Genomic DNA, 20,044 nt, shown 5'->3' with positions numbered 1-20,044 from the left:
GGGTAGAAGTTTAGCAGCTCTAATAAATATGATGTGCTGAATGCATTATCTATTTGGCAGAAAACAAATTATGCATTAATCTGCAGTATTCAGACAATCTAATTTATGGCAGCCCACTTCAGGAAACACTTTAACCCAGCATTATGAGATCAGAGACCTTTAAGGGATGAGAATTTTCTGGAATATACTGAGACCATTTTAAAGATTAATTACTATTAATGTGTGTAAAACACAAATACTATACAAATTATGGGGAAAACATCTATTCATATTTTTTTCTGAAATACACAAAAAATTGTTCATTGGACAATTGTTTTATGGGACCCATTTGATCCTTGATCAGTGTTACTTTAAATCCTTCAGTTGTCTTTTGCTGTGCTCAGAAACCCAACCTTCAGCTCTCCCAATCCCATGCTCCCCTAACTCTCCCTACCAATTAGACCTGGGCAGCATTGTCCTACTTTCTGGTACTCCACCATGCTACTTCTGGTGTTGGGGGGTGGGGGAGTCTTAGCATTGGCTTCTTGCTTCTGTCTGAAAAACCTTTTCTGCAGATCCTGGTTTCTTCTCATGGTTCAGTTCCAGTATCTCTTCTGCAGAGATGTCTTCTCTGACCACTCTTTAGTCAAGGTTGCCCAGACCTTCTCCCGCTCCCCTTTTCTTCACGGCACTTATGACTATCTTAAATTAACTCACTTGTTTACTTAACCCCTGTCTCTCTTAAGGATGTATGTTTCATTGAGCAGTGACCTTGTCTTACTATCTTTGATCTCCACTGCCAAGAACAGGACCTGGCAGATGGTAGGTGCCCACCATATTAATATAAATATGAACAAGTGAGTGAAAAAATTGGAGCGAAACTTAGGTAAATCTCAGTTCTAGGACTGTGAAAAATCATTCGATTTCACAAGATGTATTTTAGAACTTAAATGTTCTTAATTTGCATAGGAAAAAGTACTTAATAGTGCCAATGCTACAAGTAATATCTTCTTTGTGTGTTTAATTGTAACAACTTGACTTTGACTGGCTTAAAAACATATTGCAAGTATATATTGTCTTTTTCTTGCCAGTGGGAAAATAAGGTCCAGATTGGTCCCTATTGTTCCAGCCAGGGCACATCAGAGACAAAACCAAAGTTAGAGTTCAATGATTTGATTTCCAAACCCTGGATTTGTCTTCCTACAATTTTCTTCTGGTAGGAAATACTCAAAATAGACGATAATGAACAGATAATCATACAATACCTCAGTGACCCTGTAATAAGGATAATTAGTAAATTTGCTTTGAATTATGAGTTTTTTAAAAGTTTTGGTTTTTATTCTTATAAGCAAAATGAACATTCTCTTACTCTTTATTACAATATATGCAAATTAAAAAATCGAATCCCATTTTAACATTTTTTGTCCACTTACATTAATCAAATGGCTTTCAATGACTGAAAGATAGTCAATGGTTCACTTTAATGTATAATTACTGGGCAGTTCATTGTTTACACAATTGCTATAAATCGAGACATTCCACTAATTGGGTGCTTGATATGCAAACCACATTCGTCTAAGTTATATATAAAATATACTATTTCCCATCATTATATTATGCCATCTTAGTGATTTCAGGGAGAGCCAAATAATGAACTACTTCTCGTACATATAAAACCAACTCCGGGTGCTTATTCTACATGCTAGCAAGTTGGTCGTTTTTCTTCAGACCTCCCACAACCTTTCAGTCACAGAGGTACCCAGTGACAAGCATTCTACCAATAGTTATAGGAAGGCTCTGGAATATTTATCTCATGCCAAGACAAAGGACCAAAAGGAGTTGTCATTTATATTGTCTTCACAAAGGTCAATACAAATCACTACATGTTTAAAAGTGTCAATCCCTTTGGAAGCCTAAGAAAACATATTTAATTTGTGTTGTGAGTCTTATCCCTTTACCCCCTTGATTGGACCTGATACTGGCAAATGCTTTTCCACCATAAATACTCCTACGTGCTTTTAGTTCTAGTCAATGTCTATATCCCATCTTGCCTTCACGGGGGCATGTTTTTGGAGAAGGTCTGGGTTTTGCTCATTTTAGCATACCTCATGGTCTGAGGCCATGGCTACATGCAATTGATTTGACCATTTTAACTCCATGGAGCCTTTAACAAGTTTGCATAAAACAGTTTGCAATTGGACAATTTGTTTTCTTACCAACAGTAATAATGTAAACACTTAAATCCATTATGCACCTGTGGATGTAGCTAACAGCTTCATCTACATCTACATCATGATTCTTGGACTCCATCACATATTTCCTCAAACAGTACATCAAATACTCTAGATTTCATAAAGTTAGTCCTGCTTAAATACTTATTGTAAACAGTGTAAAAAGAATATCTTAACACTTAAGGAAAATTATTAACATTTAGCATAAAATTTTAAAATTATGTACAGTTTTACAAAATAAGTTTGCATTATATGTAATCAAATATACTTCTACAACATTATCATCAATGAAAGCATGGCATTCTTGTATGTCTATATGATAACTTATTGAAGCATTCCTTCTTCTGACATTTAAATTGTTACCAAGTTTTCTGTTGTTTGTATTTTGCTTCCATAAACAATGCTGCAAAAATATTCTGACAGCTATATTTCAGCATATTTACAATTACTTACCATGCATTATTTTTAAATGAGTTATGGCACACATAATCCAGTAATTTATCTGACCTAGAAGTAAAATTAGAGGTGTTATCATATTATAATCATGATCTTTTCAGAGATCAGGAATCTTAGCTAATACCAGTAACAGTAGCAATTAGTAGTATTATTGTTGTTACTATTTTCATTTATTGAACACTCAGGTGCCAAATACTATGCTAAGCACTTTACAAACAAAACCTAACTTAATACTTATAATGCTTTTGTGAAGTAGGTATTATTATCTTATCAATAATTTCTGAAAAAAATTAGCAAAAACAACCTGAATATATCACAGGCTTTAAGTAAACCATTTTAGTATCAGAACACTGCTTTTATCTATTCAGTTGTTGGCATTGCCTATATTGTACATAGCCATATATACACATTTTAAATTATGGAAAATTTAAACATATAGTGCTCTCAACTTTCCACTATTCCTTACGTTCACACCCTTTGTCACATAACTTTGTTGTACCCTTCCCCCTCTTTGCTATATGACTTGCTGAGGCCAATAGAATGAAGCTATTTCTAAGCCTAGATTTCAAGAGGCTTTATACGTTTCATTTGCCTTCTTGCACTTCTGTCAGAGCAATAAAAGATGCCTGAGTAGCCTGCTGAAGAATGAGAACTGTGACACAAAGCTGAGTCGCCTCAGTGCTCCAACCATGGCCATCCTAGGTCAGACAGCTAGCCAACACCAGACTTATGAATAAGCCCAGCCAAGATCGGCAGTACCACCTAGACAATCCACAATTGATCCCGGAAGTGTAAGCAACATATATTTGTTACTATATGCTACTGGGAAGTTATGTGGTTGGTTGTTATGAAGCACTGTTATAATAACAAACTGATACACTTACAAGAATAGAGATAATAATATAACACATCCCCGCATATCAATCACTCAGCTTCAACATTTAACAACAGATGGCCCATCTTGGTTCATATATACTCCCCACATTCATCCAGACTATTTTGAACCATATGCCAGACATGTACTTTCAGCCAAAATACTTCAGTCTATATCTGAAAAAGATAAATATTCTTTTTAAAAAATATATAACCAAATACCATATCACATCAAAAATAACAATCTATTAATTTAAGCAAATATCCAGTGATAATTACAATTTTTTTTTTTTGCTTACAACAGTTTTTATAGTTGCAGTGTTTGAATCAGGATCCACATCTTTAATCTGTTTGATATGTTTGTTAAATATGTTTTAATCTATAAGTTTCTCCAACTTTTTTTCTTTGCAATTTATTTGTTAAAGAAACTAGGTCATATTGCTCTTTAAAATTCCCACACTCTGAATTTTGCTGGTCTCATCCCCTTGGTGTTATTTACCATGTTCTTTGTCCTCTCTTATTTCCCATAGACTGGTAAAGTTTTAATTGAAGCAGAGTTGCCTTACAATATTAGCTCCACGTGAACAGCATAGTGATTCAGTATTTTTACAGATTATACTCCATTAAAAATTATTACAAGATAATGGCTATAATTCCCTGTGCTGTACCGTATATCTTGTTGCTTATCTATTTTTACGTACTAGTTTGTATCTCTTAATCCCATATCCCTCATTTGCTCCCCCCTCCTTCCCTCACCCTTTTAATGACCACTAGTTTGTTTTCTATATCTGTGAATCTGTTTCTGTTTTGCATACACACCCATTTTTATTATTTTTTAGGTTCCAGATATAAGTGATATCATACAGTATTTGTCTTTCTCTGTCTGACTTATTTCACTAGGTGTAATATCTTCTTAGGTCCACCACATTGCTGCAAACGGCAGAAGTTTTTATGGCTGAGTAATATTCCATTATATATATCACACCTTCTTTATTCATTTGCTTGTCGATGGGCATTTGTGTTGCCTCCACACCTTGGCTACAGTACATAGTGCTGCTATGTACATTGGGGTGCATGTATATTTTTAAATTAGTGTTTTCATTTTTTTCCAGATATATACCTAGGAGCAGAAATGCTGGATCATATGGTAGTTCTAATTTTAGTTTTTTGAGGAAACTCCATACTGTTTTCCACAGTAACTGCACCAATTTACGTTCCCAATAACAGTGTACAAGGGTTCTCTTTTCTCCACATCCTCTCCAGCATTTGTTATGTGTAGACTTTTTGATGATAGCCATTCTGACAGGTGTGAGGTGATATCTCATTTTTGATTGGCATTTCTCTAATAATTAGTGATGCTGAGCTATCTTTACATGTGCCTGTTTGCCATCTGTATGTCTTCTTTGGAAAAATGTCTATCCAGGTCCTCTGCCCATGGTTTTGATTTGGCTGTTTGCTTTTTCGATATTGAGTTCTACGAGCTGTTTATATATTTTGGATATTAGCCCCTTGTTGGTTATACCATTTGCAAATATTTTCTCCCATTTCGTAGGTTGTCTTTTTGTTCTGCTGATGGTTTCTTTTGCTGCGCAAAAACTTTTAAGTTTAATTACATTTTATTTGTTTATTTGGCTTTTATTTCTTTTGTCTTATGAGACAGATCCAAAAAAGTATTGCTACAATTTATGTCAAAGACTGTTCTGCTTATGTTCTCTTCTAGGAGTTTTATGATTTCAGGTCTTACATTTAGGTCTTTAATCCATCATCAACTTGATCCATCATCAATTTGATCTAAGGACTCAGCTAGTTTCAGATTTTATTTTTAGGCAGTAATACTTCATAGTTGGTTATAAATTTATTTTGCATCACATGGGGAGCTCATCATATCTGGTTCTCTCTTTTTGAGGTGTTAATATTAAACAAGGGGTTCAGGTGTTGCCAATCTATCCAAACTTTTAAGAATCTCCATCATCATTTAATCTAAGTCTCAACAGCTTTTAATAGTTATATAATCTATTATTTCATTCAGGGATGCCAAATGGTAATACTTTAAGTGCATTACCCCTTATGCACTTATTACCTGAAATTTCTCTGTGAAGAAGAACTTTCTCTCCATGACGATTTGGATATTCTTAGGTACAGATTGCATAGATTTAATTCTTCCCATTCACTGACCAGTTTTCAGAAGAGTAAATTGGTTCCTGAAAATCCTCTAAATAGGACTAGTGAGTTTTAGTGCTTTTGAGAATTATAATTAACTCAGTGATGTTAGCTTATTTTGTGTATTTCAACCCATCAGAATAATTACACAGACATTTTTTAAAATAAGAAAAATTTTTATAAACAATATGCTTTAATTCTTCTATATCACCACTTCTAGTAGAATTTGACTTCAACCAAGCCTATCTTTAAAGACTGTCATAAGTAGATCTACCAATTCTATTCTCCTATTTTTTTAAGCTGTAAAAGTATATTTATTCTATTTGTAAGGAAAATCATTCTGCTGTAAGTCAGTTTTCTGGATATTCATTGTGAGTAAAAATGTCTTCTCTTGGGGATATTTTTAAAAATTATCTATTCAGAGAACTTGTTAACTAACAATATTTATTGAGTGCTATATAATTCAGACATCATTCCTATGGCATATCACACAAGGGAAGATTTTTTCCCTTTATTTAGAAATCTATTTGGGCATTATTATTTTAAAGAAAGTGCTAGGGAGAAGATAAGAAATGTGTGTGTGTGTGTGTGTGTGTGTGTGTGTGAGTGATTCCACTGAGTAGACCCAGTTGATTTACAAAAGAACTTTAGACACCTTTAAGATATTATGAACCCAAGGCCAAAGAATTCTAAAATTTTCTAAATGTGGTCCTGGCAAGGTGATGAAATTTAGTTTATAACTACTGGGAGTTTCCTGGCAAAACAGAGGGCATAATCTACTTTTTGCACCACGCTTCTGTCAGGCAAAAGAAAATGGCAAATAGAAACTGGCTCTTCATTTTTTCCTTTATTTATTTTTAATTGAAGTATAGTTGATTTGTAATGTTGTATTAGTTTGAGGTGTATAGCAAAGTGATTCATTTATATATGATTATATATGTCTATTCTTTTTCATATTCTTTTCCACTATAGGTATTAAAAGATATCGAATACAGTTCCCTATGATATACAGTAGGTCCTTGTTGTTTATCTATTTTATATATAGTAGTGTGTATATGTTAATCCCAAACTCCTAATTTATCCCTCCCCCGTTTCCCTTTTGGTAACCATAAGTTTTTCTTCTATGTCTGTGATTTTATTTCTGTTATTTATTTATTTATTTATTTTAAATTTATTTCTGTTTTGTAAAGAAGTTCATTTGTATCTTTTTTTTAGATTCAACATATAAGCAATATCATATGATATTTGTCTTTGCTGGACTTACTTCACTTAGTATGATCATCTCTAGGTCCATCCATGTTGCTGCAAATGGCATTATTTTGGTCTTTTTTACGGCTGAGAAGTATTCCATTGTATATATACCACATCTTCTTTATCCATTCATCTGTTGATGGACATTTAGGTTGTTTCCATGTCTTGGCTATTGTTTGGCTCTTTAAAATGCAGCTTACTACCCTCTCCCACCCTACTTCCACCACCTTAATACTTTCTGTCCCTATATCAAAATACTCTCATAACGTGTCTAGCTTCATTTTTAATCCTTCACATTTCCTATTTCATAGGAACATTTAGCTAACAGGATTATTTTTTACCAAATCATTCACCAATGTGCCATTCTGACTTCATGAATGATCATGATATGAAGAGCATTTTGTTTCCTCTCTGAAAAAGTGTAGTTTATTTAACTGTATACTAAACCTGTAGTGAGACTGAAATGATTAAATTTTCTTTTTGGTTTGATAGGGGGACATTTACATAAGCAATACATATTTATTGTAGAAAGACTGGAAAATACTAAAGAAAGAGCACACAGAATAAAATAAAAAGCATACCACTCTGAGTTACTACTCTTATCATGTTGGGGTTTTCTTTCCTGGTCTTTTTCTAATGTAATAGCAGTTTTTGATGATCTACCTTAATTAATTATTAACACTAGGTGAGAAACAGAATTTGAAGCTCTGTTAGTCGTCAGTGATACTTCCTCCTTTAAAAATAATTGCAAAACAAACAAACAAACAAACAAATAATAATTGCAAGGCTGTCTTATGATTAAACCTAAAATGTGTTGTATTGATAAAGAGGGAAGATCTGGGGATGTAGGTGGAAATTTCAGGTGAAGTTTGGGTTCAACTTAAGTGGACTTGGTTTTCTAACATTTTAAGATCACAAATAACTGGTATGCTCTGCCCACTTGTACTGATTTGTGAAAGAAAACTGTTAAATTTAAAGCAAGCAGACAGCCATCAGATTGCTAGCTTGAAATTGACCGTGGTGGGAGTATTTACATTACGAAAATTGGCGAATGCTGTAACCCAGAGCTCCCCACGCCCTCTCCAGCATAACATCTGCTACAGAGCATAGGAAGGTAATGTACATGACTGAATCAGACCAGGTATCTAAGAAGAGGGAGTGGTCCAGACTGTGGCAAACCTGGAGAGCCCTGTACGTGTTTCCATGTAGGAAAGGGGATCCAGTGTTTATCAATCTCACAATTTTGTGGGGAAATCCAGAAATATGAATTTTTTTTAAAAAAATTGTTAAATGCTCTGAATTTTAAAACACCCTTAGAGAGAGGGGGAAAGATGATTGTAGGCTAAATGCAAGCTGTGGGATACCAGTTTTCAAATCTTGCTGACAAATTGTGAATTCCTTTTATCTGGCTATGTTCAAGCATAGTATGAGTGTTCTCTTGTCAGGCATGGTGTAGACAGGATTCTTGCTTTGAATAGGAAATTGACTGGATTATCTGCCCATTTGGAAGGGCCTTCCCACATCAAAAGCCCCACGACTTTATGACTCTACACTTCTCTGAAATGGCTTTTGTTTTGTGGGACCGCCAGTCATTACAGCCATGTGATATTTAACTGTGCTTGTGTTGGGCGCTGCTTATCTCTTGCAACAAGGGATATGGAGATTCTGGGAGGTTTGGAGACTTGATTTTATAGAATCTTAGAATGTCAGGGCTGGTAGAGCCTTGATAAATCAACCAGCCTAAGGGTTATTAACCCAGAATCCATGACTAAGACTGGATGGTGGTTGTAAATCCCTTGAAATTTTCTAAGAAAAATATCCAGAGATTTTACTTGTTATTCAAGTACCCATGATCCCAAAATGGGTAAGAACCACCAATATATCAGGCTTCCCCAGTCATTCAACAAATATTTATTGAGTACTAGATATACATGTGGGTCTACGAATAAAAATTAGCAAGCAAGCAAAATAGACATCATTATTTCATTTTAAAGAACAGAAGAGAAGATGCACAATTAAACAAGCAATTATAATAAATCATGGTTATCCTGTAGCAAAAGAAGTACATAAACTAGGTAACTATCCTTGCCTGGCAGGAGTGGGATGAGGTGTTGTCAGACTGGAGGATTGGAAGAAGTAACATCTAACTTAATATCTGGAGGGTGAGTAGTAATTGGCTGATTGAAGAAGTGATTATCCCCCAAAATAGTTAAGAACCACAGGATATATATAGCACTTTCACTTAACATAGGAAGAAATTGAGACCTAGCAAATCTTTCTTAAGTGACCAGAATAGAGCAGATCGTAAAAACATTCAATATACAAATACAGATGAGTAAACAAATAATGAAATCAGAGGTCCCGCTGTTGTGGAACACTGACAATGCTCATTTTCTTCTCACCTGGGCTTATCCACCTATGTTGGTGGTTGGGAATGAAATGTCCCAACATGATGAGGGGAATCAATCAACCCAATGAGACCAGTTTTTCCATAGATTGTAGCTTTGGCTGACCTGAGCTAATGCTTTCCCTGTTGGAATTGTTCCTGTCCCTACATGCAGGCTTACTCTTAACCCATCATGAGTTTAGGCAAGGGGTATGGAACTTAGTGACCCCTACATTTAACGTCCCAAATCCTTTCCCTGTGTAACTAAGCAGGACCCAACGGGGCTTTCCCAGCACAGACCCCTTCATGTCCTCCACCTGCCTTTGTCTGTAGAAAAGATTTAATCTCCCAGGCCACCCCTGAGTCCCAAAAGGCTGGCTCGAGTTAATGTGGAACCTAAAATATGATACAAATTAACTTATCTACAAAACAGAAACAGACTCAGAGACATAGAGAACAGACTTGTGGTTGCCAAGGGGGTGGGAGGTGAGGGAGGGATGGACCGGGAATTTGGGATTAGCAGATGCAAACTATTATATATAGAATGGATAAACAACAAGATTCTACTGTATAGCACAGGGGACTCTATTCAATATCCTGTGATAAACCATAATGGAAAAGAATATGAAAAAGAATATATATATATGTATAACTGAATCACATTGCTGTACAGCAGAAATTAACACAAGCTTGTAAATCAATTATTCTTCAATAAAATGAATTTTTAAAAAAGAGTTAATGATTAAGAAATATGAAGATGTAGGAACAAAGAATAGCTGTTGGGCTGGGAAACTGGCGACGTTTTAGACAATAAATCAGACACATAGCAGAGTCATCAAACTCCCAGTTCCCTGAGATGTAGATAAAGGTCTGACACACAGTCCTAAGTTGTTTTTGCAGGAAGCTGGCCCCCTACCAGTTGATAGCTGCTGACCACAAGCATGCAGACCGTAGTTTGGTCTGTTTTCAACCCTTTTGGTTGAAGCCATAAGACTGGTGATGCTCGAAACTTCACCTTAATGCCAACCAGTCCAAGAATTGTGCATGAGCTTATCAGGCCCCCTTCAGCCCCCTCCCTCACACTGCCTTTAAAACCTTGTCTCCCAACTGGTAACTTGGAGAAGGTCTTAGGACATTAGTCCACCATCTTCCCAGTTTGCTGGCCTCTGGATTAAAGAAACTTTTCCTTTTCCAGCAACACTTGTCTCTCAAGTATTGGCCTTTCCAGCAGCGAGCGGCCAAGCCTGGGTTCAGTACTGGTCTTGTCCGATTATACCTGAGGATTGGATACTCGGAAACGTTATTTGTATAACCTGCAATTCTAAAGGGCTTTTAGAGTGAGCACTCTGCTCATTCTTCATGACATATTTTCCAGATCGGGTCTTTTTCAGCCTTGCTTTTAAAAAATGCAGTCATTGACATATTCAGTCTCTATTCCTTTTCTTCTTCCTCATGACACATACTATATGTTACTCCCAAATCTTTGGAGTAGTCACTCTTCAGGAAATGAATATTAATAATAATTGTAACTGTATGTTAAATAAAATTTTTCTGTTATCTTTTAGATTATTGGGCACTAAGAGTCCAGAGATTCTAAAGAAATGTTTTACTCACCTTCCCCCAAGACTAGGTAAAAGTTGGCTAAATGCCTAATTTGTATGCTTATGTAACTTATCCCAACTGGGACTATTTTCAAAATGAAAGGGGGTGGGGAGGGACTATGAATAATTACACTGGTCAAGAGGTATAAACCAGAATACACAATCACTTTACCCTTAACTCTAGTCAAAATGAGACAGAAAGAGAGGTGCGTTATTAACTTCCTGAAGCTATATGAGAGGAAATCCAGGAATAATCATATTTTTTCCTTACCACCTGGTGACTGCTGGGGTAAAGGAACTCACACACTATAGTTGAATGGTAGCCTCCAGAACTGGTGAACGTGATCTTACTTGGGAAAAGGGTCTTTGTAGATGTAATTAAGGTTCTTGAGATGAGATCATCCTGGATAACCCAGGTGGACCCTAAATCCAATAAGCATCCTTATAAGAGATGGAAGAGGAAATGACACTGACAGAGGAGAAGTCCATGTGAAGAAAGAGGCAAACATTGGAATTATGTAGCCATAAGCCAGGTATGCTGGACCTGGAAGAGGAAAGGAAAGATTCTCCCCTAGAATCTTTGGAGGGAATGTGGCCTTACTGACACCTGATTTTAGAATTCTGCCCTCAGACTATAAGAGAATAAGTTTCTGTTGTTTTAGGCCATCAGATTTGTGGGAATGTGTCACAACAGCCTAGAAAATTAGCACACAGGCCCACCCCAAAATGGAGCACAGGAGGACGCTTGAAAGATTATTGTTCATTGAAGTCTGGGGTTACAGAGTCTGGTGCCTGCCCCCTGCAACATCAAGGTGAGGAAGAGAAGGCTTCAGAGCCAGCTGCACTCTCCCAGAGGGCGGGCCAAGGATGCATGTTTTCTTTGGACTAAGCGAACACTTCTAAGGAAAACCAGGTTAGACTCGTAAGGAAAGGACCATTGGCAAGAGACTGCAACCCCAGGCATGTACTGCTGGGACCAGAGCTGAGGAAGTATATTACTCTCTACTGCTTCATAACAAATTATCCCCAAACTTAACAGCATCAAACAGCAAACATGCAGCATCTTGCAAAATTTCTAAGGCTCAGGGTTTCTTTGAGGTTGTACTCAAGTTGTCAGCTGGGGCTCTAGTCATCTGAAGCCTTGACTGGTCTTTAGGCTCTGTATTCATCCTTAACCACAAAGCTGTTAGAAGGCAGCTGCAGCTCCTCAGTATATTGGCCTTGCCATAGGGTTGCTTCGTTGTGGCAGCTGACTTTCCTTGGAGCAAGTCATGAGAGAGACGAGGAGACCAAGACGGAAGCTGTAGTGTGTTTTATAAACTAATCTTGGACGTGACGTAACTTCATTTCTCTTGTGTTCCATAGCAGTCCTGGTGCAATATGGTAGGGGACTACACAGGGGAGAATCCCAGGAGTGGGGATCACTGGGGCACATCTGGCTGGTTATCACAGGTAGAGTTTTAAGAGCCCTGGGGGAGAGTGCTCTGTGGGCATCAAGGATTAACGTAATCAATAGCCAAGAGAGAATTACACATGGTACTTACTAAGTCAAAGAGTTTTCCCCCTTTTCTTTTATTTCCTTGTCCTGCTATTCGCCCTCTCCCCAGCCCTGAAAAAGGCAGAAGCAGCAAAGGGAGTTGGAAAGAAGGTGAGTCAAAGGAAAGACAGTCTGATAATGAGCCTTACTTCATTGCTGATCAGCAGAAATACAGGGGAGGTATGAACGGGTGGAAAAGTGGAATGATTGAATGTGATGAAAAAGTAAATTTTGTTTGTTTTGTTTACCTTTTATTATGTAAAAGTAGAGAAGAAGACATAAGGAATCCAGTTTCAGCATTTCTTCACCTTTTACCCCTCCTCTTTTGTTCATGGACATTTTCTTTTTCCCTTGCCATACTCATCTTCTCTAATCCCTACAATCTCTTAGCCTTTCCTCGTCAACAGAGCCCAAAGGTCTTCCTCTCTTCTGAACTTACGGTAAGTTTCAGTAGAGCATGAAACCTAAACCTGAAGGCCTCATGCTTATCTCTGCCGTTATTTGGAGGGCCCCAATTAATGTTGTTGTTTACTGTCCCAGTTCCAAGAAAGGGAGAAGAAGAGGGGAAATAAAGGGATGGGCCAGAAGATGGATGTCAACAGGCAGATTCAGATGCAGCCTCCCTGGACTAGGGAAGGAGGGTTATGGGCAACTTGTACGTGGGCCTATCCAATGCACAGGAGCTGCTGAAAAGCCTAGGAGAGATTTCATATTCAAGGTGTCAAGATAAATCAGAATAGGCTGAACAGTGAAAAGCATCTAGAAGTAAAGGCAAGAGTAGGTATTCATCCCAGATCTGCTCCTAATATGCAATGTGATTCGCAATCCCAGACATGTGAAGTCATGTCCTCTCTCTGGTGTCCACAGTCTTCTTTTGCAAAAATCAGCAGGTAAAATTGACAAGCTAATTCCAAAGTTCATCTAGAACAGTGTCTTTCAATCTTTTTATTACCATTGTTATTATTATTATTGTTATTATTACTACTACTGTGAATATTATCATTATCCTATGGAGCCTTTTTAATATTTTTTTCCTAATCACAGGTATAGAATATATCTGTTGAAGTACTGTAGGTATATCTAACAGTGCTTATACCTAAAAAAGAGTAACGTTTTCACCCCCCCAAAACTAAATTTTGCCCTTTTGGGGATATTGTCCCCATCAAGAATGCATAATCTAGAATTAAAAAGGTAGAAAATAATTTGAAAAAAGAAATACCAAACAAGAAGAATTATGAAACTGTTAAGTCAAATAAAGTGAGGTTCTGTTCTTACTGCTGAGTGAAAAAAAAGCAAGTGTATAATACAGCAACATGTATGATGATGCAATCCCGTTTATATAAAAACAAAATTTTAAAACACTATGGTTTTATACACCTTCTTATGTCTATCCTTCTGTCTATTTATCTAAGTGAAGGGTATCATGTTCCACACCAGCTCTGTGACCTTGGGCAAGCTGCTCAGTCTCTCTGTGCCTCAGGTTCTCCTGTCACACCCACTGGTGAAAGAGGACTAGTAATGGCAAATGCTTTATGGGATTTTGTGAAGATGTATGAATTGATCTAGGCCAATGGTTGAGATTCACATGTGGAATTTGGTTAAGTGTTATAAGTTTTGATATTATAATTTTCTCTATATTTAATGAATAGAAAAAAGTCTGGAAAGATATTTGCTAAGCTGTTTCTGTCAATCATCTCAGGATGGAAGAGGATGATTGGGTAGAGAGCTAAAGTTTCAATTTCACATTTTACCCTGCAAAAACTTAGGGTTGTTAAAATGTATATGCAGAAAATGTATTCATGAAATACTTATGTAATTTTAAAATATAAAAATAAAATGTTTGCTCTAAAGGACAACTACATGTCCTTTCAGTGATACTCTTCTATGTATCTTCTTATACTTACTGGGCTTTTTTGCCTCTTCTCATCCGCCTGCTGATACTAGCCCTAGTTTCATAATCTTATATGTGAGTTTTCTATGTAAAAGTTTTGTCTTTCCAAGTAGATTCTCAGCTACTTCAATGCCAGCACTATATCCCACCTCTATTTGTAACCCCACCATGATAAATGGAATGTGGCAAATATGGTCAATATCTAGGTTAATTTATTAACCACCTCTTAAATCCAGACATACAGAAGAGACCAGCTCTTTTTAACTCAACTTAGGCATTAAATCCTCAGGTTCCCTTTACCATACTGGCTCAGAATCCCCAGCAGAATCCTCATCACTAGGATCTAGCTTTCAGGTCTCCTATTAACAATAATAGTAACAGTTAGCATTTAGATAGTTCCTATATGTGTCAGACAATGTTCTAATTTAGTTGTTCTCAAACTTTTTGGTCTTTAGCCCCCTATACATTCTTCTTTGAGGCCACCAAAGAGCTATGTTTATGTGGGTCACATCTATAAATATTTGCAATATCATAAACTAAAACTGAGAAAACTTCAAAATATCCATTAATTAACTCATTTAAAAATAATGTTTCAGATAAAATGATGATAAACATGTTCCATATATATTTTAGTAAAAATAATATATTTTTAAAACACAAAATAACATTTCTGTAAATCTCTTTGATGTCTTAATAGAAGACATCTGGATTCTCCCATCTTCTCCTGCGTTCAGTCGGTTGAGATCACATGTCAGGTGGCCTCTTGAAAACTCCAATGTACACTCATGGAAGAATAACAGGGAAAACACATATGTCATCTTAGTATTGTTATAAAAATAAAAGGAGAGCTAAAAGGTAAATATTTCTTAACATTATTATGAAAAAAGTTTTGAGCTTGCAGATCCCTGAAAGAATCTCAGGGACCCCAGGGAGTCCCTAGACCATGCTTGAAAAGATCATAATAGCTGTTCTAATTTAATCCTCAAAAATATTCTGAAAAGTGAATAATATTATTATTTTTCTTTCACAGGTGAGGAGAGTAATGCTCAGGGTGGTCAGGGAAGTTGCCTCAAGTTGCTACAGTTAGTATGTGGAAGAGTCAGGATTTGAGACCAAATTCAAACCCTTAACCATGATGCTAAATTGCCTTTGTTGTAGCCTGTGCCTATCTCCAGGCCCTGTTGTTTTTTTTTATAACATCTTTATTGGAGTATAATTGCTTTACAATGGTGTGTTAGTTTCTGCTTTATAACAAAGTGAATCAGCTATACATATACATATATCCTCATATCTCCTCCCTCTTGCGTCTCCCTCCCACCCTCCCTATCCTGTTACACTGACCACATTGATGTCAGTGATTGCCTTTGTCTTACCCACTTAACTCTTTATTATCTGTCTGCCTACTTATCTATCTCTGTACTTTGGAGTGACCATTCATAATTCATCTTTGTATCTCTTTTCCTGACAGTTTCTGGTAATATAAATTGAGTGAATGAAGGAGTAAAAGCATGTTTTTTTTACATTCACACAGGTAACATTTAGACTGAAAAATAACTTCTTCAATGGCTACTTCAACCCCTACTACTACCCCAACTATGTGACACATGATTCCTTGTCTTAAAGCTGGGAGTAGATTTAGGTAGGATGGCCTTTGCAATAGATCCTAGAGTAAGTGGTGTTGGAAATGCAGTCAAAGAAAGCAGAGATCTAAGTCTGTTTCAATACTCTGCCTATGACTTAGAAATATACCAGTTTGTGTGAAGTCACATTCTTAGCAAAATATCATTCTGTTTCCCAGTATTAAGTTCTTGTTAGATGGCTCCAAATTGTATGTCGTCATATGCTTAGAAGGTCTATTCCCAGCCTTTCAGTTCAACCCCATAAATATCCATGGGTCCTTTGTGCATTCAGTTGTGAACATCAATTATTTAATAGACCTGGAACATGAGAAGTAGGAAAGAAAATCCTTCAGCTCATATATCTGACAATATTTCATTATGGTCAACCTCATTCAAATGCCAGTGTTAGGGAACAAACACTTGGTTTATACTTTATGGTGAGTTGACTGCTGAAAGTGATACTTCGTACATCACCACAAATGTGGCAGTCTGATGTGACCCACAAGGTGAAACATGGGACTCTATGGGCTGGAGTTTTAGCCACATTTTAGCTAGGCCATTGTTTTACCTTGGTACTCTCACATTCTGTAGAAGAACATGTGAGTGTGTAAAACAGGGTAATGAAGAGAAAAGAAGAGGAAAGGGAATATTTCTGTGATTACTTTAAATCAAGTAAGCCTTACTAAATAAATTATTTTTCCAGATTATTCTCAAAGAATTCTCTGATTCCTCTCCCGTCAGATTCTTATCCTCAGTGCCAGCACCCTGAGTCTTTTTTACTCACATAAAACCTGCAGGTATTCCAGGGTCAGTGGGAGTTTTGTTGTCCTTAATCTCATCCTTCTGACAAGGAAGGAGCCCAAAGCGACCAGGATCAAAGGTGAATAAACCTTGGGTGGACGAAGGTCTAACGAAGGTTAGACCTCAGAGGATCTAACAGGTCCAAAAGTTGCCATACCTTAGTCATGACAATCTTTCCAGCCCATACACTCTCATACAATCCCAGGACAGAATAGAAGGCGTCAAGTCAAATGTCCCTCCCTTTCCTGGAGAAAATGCCTCTCTGTCAGAGCAATTGCCTCACAGTACCTAAAGCCAGATGACTTAGTTCCATTTGCATAACATCCATTACCTGCTGCTTTACAAAATACAAAACTATGAGCACAGCCCATTCAAGGTAGGCAGAAACATCCTTTAACCAGAGACGAAATAGAAGTGCCTCCAGATGATTGATCACCTAGGAAAAATGCAATTCATAAAAAAAAAAACCATACCTCATGCAGAAGTATGGTAAACAGAAACAATTAACTAGAAATAAATGACTGGAAAAAGCATTATCTGATATGAAAGTGCTATTAAATGCTAAATATTAATGAGAAAAAATTAGGTAAATGATTTCTGTTTTATGATAGTAATTCACATTTAAATAATCCAAGGAGAGAGAAAAATGAGAGGATGTTTTCCTAGGAAATGGTCATTTCACAAAAATGCAAATTATTTATATTTTTACCTTCTCCTGAGATAGGAGACATACAGTCATATCTTGTAGAACAGTTTGCTCTGAGCAATGTGTTTTGGAACAGAGACTGTAAGTGATGAGTAATATGACCTTTTATACCCTATTATCTGCCTCATTTAAAGTTCAACAGATGTATTACCACAATTAAATATTTCCAGCTAAAATACCAATTCTGGGGAAAATTACCATATTCATTATGAAACCTTCCTTCCCACTTTCTAATTTCTATTGTCTGGAAAAGTCTGAGCATCTTGTGTTTCTGGTGTGACCCAGAGTTTTGAGCCATTGGACCCACTCCCTCCAGCAGGTGGGATTTCAATAGAGCATTCATGGCCAACACGCACACCCAGACACCGTCCACACACACACACACACACACACACACACACACACACACAAAGACACCCTGACTTCTGACGATTTTCCTACTCTTCCATTTGAACCTCACCCCTCACATGGGACTTAATGCTTATCACTACCCCTCTAACCATGACCTTGGTGCTGTGTTGCCTCATTGAGTCAATCAAGATGCTGAAGTATAATCAACAAAATGATTCTGACTGATTTCAGTTGAAAAAAATAATATTCAATGTATATTGACCAGCTCACAGAATCTCTGAGACGTCTGAAGGTCTGGAGATTATGTAGTGAAGTCTAATGTCTAAGATCACAGTGCGAAACTAGTCTGAAGACAGTACTGTTGCTCCCATCAGTGGCAGGTGCCACTGCTTGTACGAGCAAATGCCACTGGCACTGAACAAAGGATGCATCTGTTACAAGTCTATATGCTTGAGCCTATGCATAATTTCCATCACTGCCCCCCAAACCATGTCACATCACTTTTTCAGGAAGCATCAGTGTGGCTGGGCAAAGAGGCTTCTGAAAATCATAAAAAGGGACATTTTGTCCACTTAATTTTTGGATTTCCCCAAGGTTCATATGGCTACACCCTCTAGTAAATGCCTGAACTACCAACAGAAGCAAGCAACACTGAGTCCCAGTGTGGCACTATTCTTTGAAGAGGGACATTTGGATACGATAAGGGCACAAGGAACTAAACTAGTTTCTGGTCCTTTTTTCCCCCAGTTTTCTTTTCTCTGTTTCTCTTTTCCTTTATTCAATTTCCCTTTTTCTTCTTATACCAGTTATTCATAGTTCTGCTGTTAAGTAATGGTGGCCTTCAGCTTCTATAATTTAATCAAGACAGCAAACCTACCGGTTCTTTCATTATGATTTCATTTCAAGACATATTCCCACCATTACAGCTCTTCTGCTGGAGTGATACTAATGAATCATAGTGTTGGAACCTTGTTTCTTCTTGGCAGAGTTTGAGGTCGAAGGTGATAAACCTCTGCATTTTATTACCCCAATCCCCATGGCAGCAGCAAAGCCTTGGAAGTACTGGTTAAGAGAGATTTATGGATTTCCTGAATTACTGCATCTGGTTTCCTAGGAGGGCTTTTTTCTCTAGGTCAATTTTAAAGTATCAACATATAACTCATACATACATACAATTGATGAACCAAGGAAACAGAGGTAACAAGAGAAAATAAATAGATTAAGCCCAAATCAATTGTATTAGTTAGGACTTTTTAGTTGCAAGTAACAGAAACCCAACTCAAAACAACTTAAGCAAAAATTGGAGTTTGTTGGTTTACATGAACTGGGAAGAATATGGATGAACAGGCATGTCTGAACACAAGGACTCAGATGATATTACCGGGGTGTCCTCTGTCTCAGGGGTTTGCTGCTTGCTGTGGCTGGTCTCAGGATTTCCTACATGCGATGTGGATATTGGGGGAGGCATGGCCACAGGTAGCCTTAGGCTTACATTACCCCAGGTTAGCTACTCCAGAGGGAAAGGGGAAGCCTTCATTTTCCCAGGATCTGTCCAGAAAATCTCAGGGAAGGACTGATTGGTTTGGACTAGGTCACATGCTCATCCCTGGGCTTATCACTATGTTCAGCGGGGAGGGTCATTTTGACTGGCCAAACCTGTATGATATTCCTATATCTGTGATCAAGGAACGGGAGCATATAATTGGAAGTCTCACTCAAACTACTTATGGAGGGAAAGCATGTTTCTTCCAAAAGAAGCAGGATTCAGTTCCAGAAGTTAGGGAGTAATACATACCGACAAAATGAAAAACGAGATGTATGTGTGTTAGTAAAATTTTAACCACCATCCTCCCCACCCTGCAAAAGAAGCCCTGACTTGCAGCATTTGCCGATTTCTGTTGAGTAAATACTGCTACCACGGCCAGTTTCAAGCTACCCATGTGATCTCACTTGATGCGGATTTGGGAAGATAATCACAGCAGTATATCATTTTAGTTTTTCCCCATGCAGATACAACAGAAGTAAAGAACCTCAAGGGCCTAGATCATAAGACAACGCAGTAAAGTAATTGGAAGTAACAAGTTTGAGTATTTTTTACCTTTGTTTTTTATAGTCTATTTAATTGCAAGTTTATATAATTTAATTTTATTAATTAGGTTTGCTGTGTCCAACAACTGGTTCACAAATTTCCTGAAAATTTAA

Source organism: Monodon monoceros, unplaced genomic scaffold (assembly GCF_005190385.1).
Source record: "Monodon monoceros isolate NGI ecotype Baffin Bay Population unplaced genomic scaffold, NGI_Narwhal_1 Super_Scaffold_16, whole genome shotgun sequence".
NCBI classification, from domain to species: domain Eukaryota; kingdom Metazoa; phylum Chordata; class Mammalia; order Artiodactyla; family Monodontidae; genus Monodon; species Monodon monoceros.
The sequence above is the reverse complement of the archived record's forward strand: the minus strand, read 5'-3'. Positions refer to the sequence as shown.